General features: G+C 66.0%; 1 long non-coding RNA gene across 4 annotated transcripts; it reads left to right on the plus strand.

Moving 5' to 3' along the window:
• Nucleotides 1-225: 225 nt before the first annotated feature.
• Nucleotides 226-5,009, plus strand: LOC129501982 (uncharacterized). 4 transcript variants are annotated; one of them, XR_008662868.1, is made up of 3 exons: nucleotides 226-433; nucleotides 1,689-1,809; nucleotides 2,245-5,008. It is a non-coding gene; the product is annotated as an uncharacterized LOC129501982 (long non-coding RNA). The 4 variants fall into 4 exon arrangements; XR_008662867.1 differs by having other exon boundaries at nucleotides 247-433; nucleotides 656-1,809; nucleotides 2,245-5,009; XR_008662865.1 differs by having other exon boundaries at nucleotides 250-433; nucleotides 656-1,809; nucleotides 2,249-5,009.
• The last annotated feature ends 748 nt before the right edge of the window (nucleotides 5,010-5,757 follow it).

Raw genomic sequence — 5,757 nt, forward strand, 5'->3', positions numbered from 1 at the left:
GGCCGCGCAGCCAGACCCCTCACAGTCTGTCACCAGCGCAGCGATGTGGGCCAGGCCGCCCGGCACCCAGCTGGCACAGCACCCCTCCGCTGCCCCCTGCTCCTTCTCCGTCCTCCCCCAGGGGCGGCTACGTGGGCGCGGACGTTTGCCACACTCTTACGCGGTGGGGTGTTTGTCCTCGTGGGTGAAGTGCAGGGCACCGCGTGGAACAGAGTGTGCCGTTCTGCTGGACTTTGAGCCCACACGCCTTTTGAGGCACGTGGCTCTTTCGGTTGGGTTTTCGATCACATAATCCAGTAGGTTGGCCAGTGTCCCCGGCCCCTGCCTGGATACAGTCCGCGCCAAACCTCAGCGTGGGGACCTCGTCTGGAAACGGGGTCTTGGCAGGTGCAAGCAAGTTAAGAGGGGGCCTGGAAGGCAGACCGTGCCGCCGGTAAGCAGACCCTCCAGGACCAGCCAGGGAGGCGCGCTGGCCTTACTACGGGGGTGACTCCCCCTCCCAGGGAGGCTCAGCTGCACCAGCTAGCTGCAGGGCGGGTGGCTGGGGGGTGGGAGGTGGGGGGACAGCCTGGCCCGGCACCTCCCTCCGGGGCCTCCCCCCGTGGCTCCAGCAGAAGCAGGGCTGAGCCTGACCGCGGGGTGTGTGGTGGTGCAGGTGGTGCCGGAGGCTGTGGGCTCCAGGGACCCGAAGTGCAGGCCACAGCGTCAGGTGCCCACAGCCCCTGGGTGACAGTGACTGTGTGCCCGATTGGCCAAGGAGGTGGACTCGGGTGCCCCTTACCTGGAGGGAGAACGAGAAAGGCCAGGGCGCAAGATGATGGACAATCAGAAGCTAAGGAACAGCAAAGAGGAGGGAGGCGGGGCAGGGAAGCCATGGGTGCTCGAGGGGTGCGGGGGGAGGAACAAGGCCGCATGTGGGGGCTCCCACCCGCCTCCCCGGACGTGCCCCCTCCTGTAGCGAGCCTGCCCCCCGCCAGAAGCCCCGCCGGGTCCTCGCCAGCTGAGAACCCAGCCCTGATCCTCGCCGCTCAGACCCCATGTCCCCATCTGTAAAATCGGGGGATTTTGCTTCCGAGCCACCATGCCAGTCAGGCCGTGCGCCCCTGAGAAGCGTTTACGGGGAGCCCGCGGCCTCCTTTACAAGCGGGGAAATAGTGACGCGAAAGGTAACTGCTCGCCCGCCACCGGCCAAGCGAGCAGAGCCCGGCCTTCGGCAGAACCGTCTGGGTTTGTCCGTGTGCTAACGGCCCGGACGGAGCTGCAAGCCCTCCGTGTGCTGATAGCTGACCCCCCCGGAGCCGGGCCCCAAGGCAGGGGGCGCGGGGGACAGGAGGCCGCCTGGGCCTATCGTCCCGGGGTCTGGATGCCTTTCTAATTCAGGGCTTTCCTTAAATGGTCAAACGCGGCCTGGTGGCCACCGACCCCGTTATCAGCCCTGTGTTCGATCCCCTGCCACGTCCCGCTGTCCCCGGGGCACGTCTACAGGTGGGAAGGGCCGCTGTCCCCCAGCCCCGGGCGGCGCACGGCTGCACGACGTGGCCTGGGACGGAAACCGCTTCCTCTGAGCGCTCAGGGCCTGACCCCAGCCACGCAGGGCCCTGGAGCACACCCGGCCTGGCGGGGGGTGGGGTGGGGGGGACATGCCTGCTGGCAGCTCCAGCAAGTGACCAGACGTGTGCCCGTCACAGCGACAAAGTCACCTCCACGCCTGGGGCCCTGGGAAAGCAAGCACGTTTCTGAAATCAGGGAAGAGCCTGATTGGAAAGAGCAAGTGATCGATCTCAAGGGCTCGGAGCAGAGCCCGCGCAGGTGCGGCCAGTGTGAGGGGGACGGTCCCCCAGCAGCCCCCGTGGGGCGGTGACAGCGCAGCAGGGGAGGTGCCGACCGACACCGTGGGGCTGGGCCCGCGGAGCACTGGGTGTGGGTTTGCGTGTCCCTGGCCTCAGACGGTGCCGTCCCCCATCCTGCCCTCAACGACCCTCCTCTCTCAAGTGTCCCCGTGACGGCGCCGTCCATGCTGGACCTGCACACAGGCCGCCTCCCGGCTCTGGGGGGAGAAGGGGCCACATGGAGCCCCCGCCCCGGCTGGCCGTCAGGGGGTCCCGTCTCAGCAGGGCGCTCCCTGAGCTACGAGGGGCCCAAGTGTGGCCGGGACGGGACACCCCAGGCGCCCAGGGGGCTTAACGAACAGGGAAAGTAGGTCCCTATATTTATTTTTGTTAATATTTTATTTATTCTTGAGAGGCAGAGAGAGAGGCGGAGACACAGAGGGAGAAGCAGGCTCCCTGTGGGGGGCCCAACGCGGAACTCGATCCCAGGTCATGCCCTGAGCTGAAGGCAGATGCTCCACCACTGAGCCACCCGGGGGCCCCTAAGGTAGGTCCTTTTATGGGAGCTCAGGGGACCTCAATCCTGAGGAAGAGGTCAAGGTGCCCCCCATCCGGGTCACCCAAGGCCGGTTCAGAGCATCACCACAGCGGCAGGATCCTGGCTCCGAGGGAGCCCCTAACGCCGCCCTGCCCGTCTGCCTCTGCTGCTCCTCCCCGGCACCCCTCCGTCTCTCTCATGGCCCCCGACTCCCACTGGTGACCCCATCTCTACCCCTGAAGGGGAAGGTGTAGGCGTCTGGCTTCACATCACCGTGGGACGGGTTGCCCCGCACCCCCCACCTGTTGCCGTGAGTGTTGGGGGTACTGCCGAGCCTGGAATTCAAAGCCCGTCCGTCTGCAGTGGTGCCACCGGCCACCTGCCCCTCGTTCAGCCCCTGGCCTGTGCAAGACGAAGGTCCATGGGAATGAGCCGCCCCCACCCACCTGCACATCCGGTCGCCCGCCCACCTCCCCCCACCCCCTGCCATCCGCCCTCCAATCTGGGGCATGTGCCGTGGCCAGGGATGGGGAGAAGAGGGGCTGCATCGGGTGCCCTGGGGCCTCGCTCTACCCTCCCAGGAAGCCCTGGGAGTGCACCTGTGCAGAGCCCCGACTCGTGCCGTGCTAACTCTCTTGAGGTGCACCCTCCTTTCTGAAGAGGGCCTCCTGCCCAAGCCCCCGGGAGGAGGCCGCATCAGCCAGCTCCGAGGCACACTCCTGAAACAGCCCGTGCCCCATCTGCTGAGTCTGCCCCCAAGCTCATTCCCCTGGCCAGGGCAGCCCGCTGGGTCTTGACCCTTTACTTTCTGGAAGCATCTTCCCAGTGGGGAGGACAGAGAAAGCCGCGTTGGTCATCAAAGTATTAAGAAGGGAGAGGCCTCGGGACCGCCAGGGCTCGGAGGCTGGCCGGGCCTCGAGGGGGTGGACGTCCTTGCAGGTGTCCTCGCTCCATCTGCAGTGCCAGGCGCCAGGAGCCAATAGTCGGGCCACCTTGTGCCAAGCGCTGAGCTAGAGGTGGGGGGCGTCCTGGGAGAGCCTAGACACCCCGTGTCCTCCAGGAGCCTCAGCCCAGGAGAGGACACATGGGGGCCTTAGCTCCAAGCACGGGCTCCCGGCTGAGGACTAGGCCACGGCCCAACACCACCCAGCAGGTCTCCGCACGGGCCGCCCTGAGCCCCCACCTCGCCTCCCTGGCCCTCGTGCCCAGCCTAGGGCCTGCACGTGGGGGTCCCTCCTGGGACCTGCATCATGGCTGGAAGGAAGGGGGTGCCCGGGGGCCAGAGGCAGGAGCTGGAGAGAACTGGTAAGTGGCTATGTTGTCTGCTGCCCGTGGCACAAGCTCATCTCGGGCACGTCCTTAAACACGTGTGTCCCGGGAGCGCGATGGACACCATCCCAGGGCCCGAAACACAAACCGTACCAAGCGGAACCAAGAATGCTTGATGGGCACACACGCCAGGCACGTGTTTCGAGTCTCCTCCAGGCAGGAAGGGTCCCCGAGCCCCGCCTGGCCCTGGCCCGGCTCCCAGGAGAGGCGTCCCCTCCCAGCGACTCAGCGCCTCTCGTGGGCCATCCTGAATTGGTGGGGAGCGCATGGGGCAGGGGGTTCTGGCCCCACCCTGTGACCGGGGCCTAGGGCCGTGCTGCTGGGCGCACAGGGGCGTGCTGGCGAAGGGGGTCTGCAAACAGCACCGTCCCTCGGCCGAGGCGGGTGCTCTCAGGAGCAGGGGAGCGCCCCAGGAAGCAGCCAGCACCCTGAGGCCGTGTGCACCCCCTCCCCCGGTGTGGGAGTCCCCCCTTCTGGCCGGGACCTGAGCAGACCTGAGCGGGACCCCGGCAGAGGCTACGGGGACCCACCGGGGCGGGGTGGCCTGCTTGCTGATGATTCCCTGCAGGTGCCCGACAGGGACACAGAGCGGAGTTGAGGTGTCCGGGGGGCTCCCTGCCTTGACACCCCGGGGAGACGAGCGGAACCTGCTGAGGCTCCCGTGACGCGCGGAGCCACGAGGTATTCAGAGCCTTTCCCTGGTGACCCTCCCGCCACAGGCTCAGCAATTGCCAATTTTTCCGTCAGGGCTTCCCAGTCAGACACGCGGCGCTGCTGGAAGTGGCCCCGGGCCTGACGTCAGCCGTTGGCTCAACACGTGGGGCCGCTCGGTTGCGCGTGGCCCTGCGCCCGATGCTCCCGGTGCAGGTCCCCGCGGAGAGTCAGGGTCTGGCACTCCTTGGCTTGGGGGGCCCAGCTCTGCTCGGAGAGGGAGGGGGTTTGGGGTGCCCCATGCCTCGCCACCCAGCCCGGGGGTCCCCCGCACACGTGCACATGGCGCCAGTCTCTAGGCAAGTCTTGAGACCCCCAGCTCCGGGACCAAGGACTCGGCCCTCCAGACGCCCTGCGGGGGGACCCACACTGTCGACACCCCAGCCCTGCGGCTGGCCTCCCTCCTGACACTCCCCTCGCCCTAAAACCCTGTGTCAGTGGTTGCTGGCTGCATGGACGCACCCCTCCTTTCCGTCTACATCTGGAAGTGAGCCAACGAGGGCGCCGACCTCCAACCTCAGCCTTCAGGGTGTGTCTTGAAGGGTTTTTCCCAAATTAAAAAATAAAGTATAAGCATTTAAGGGTTACTTTATATTCTTGAGATTTTTTTTTTTTGAGAGAGAGAAGGGGGAGGGGCAGAGGGAGAAGCAGTCTCCCCGCTGAGCAGGGAGCCCGATGTGGGGCTCGATCCCAGGGCCCGAGGTCATGACCTGAGCCAAAACCAAGAGCTGGATGCTTAGCCAGAGGAGCCCCTCGGGTGCCCCAATATTTGACATTTACAACAAGTAACTGCTAACAGCAGATAAACTGAGTTTACTTGTTTTTTATTCTAAAAGGCACACTTTCCCCGGAGCCCTGGAACATTTGGGGTGCTGGTGGGACACTTGGGACAGAGGGGCCGATGGGCCTCGGGGCCGCGGGCAGGAGGGAGGGCAGGGAGGCTGGTCAGGGGCCTCGGGCCCCCCAGCGGCACCACTGACCGCTCCCAGGGGCCACGGCCACTTGCGTCCACCGAGGCCGCTCCCCGCACGCTCGCACCCTGCCCTCTGTATGGGGTCGTCCCATTTCCAGGGTTGAAGAAGGGATTCCTGGACCCACTTCACAGCCGGAGACACTGGGGTACAGGCCAGGTTCTTGCAGTGACCCAGGTCCCATGAGCAGTCAGTGGGGGCCGTTCCTCTCCCCTCTCCCGAGTCCCCCCAGCCCACGTCCCCGCAGGCCTCCTCCTACACCCCGGCCCCGGCCCCGCCTCCCTTCCCCCTCCACGCCTCGCACCCTGAGCTCTGGACTGACCTTCAAAGTGGAGGCAACTGTTTAAATATTAAATGGTCCTTGGAACACCCGGGCTTC

The sequence above is a fragment of the Nyctereutes procyonoides genome, unplaced genomic scaffold (genome assembly GCF_905146905.1).
Source record: "Nyctereutes procyonoides isolate TBG_1078 unplaced genomic scaffold, NYPRO_anot_genome, whole genome shotgun sequence".
NCBI lineage: Eukaryota > Metazoa > Chordata > Mammalia > Carnivora > Canidae > Nyctereutes > Nyctereutes procyonoides.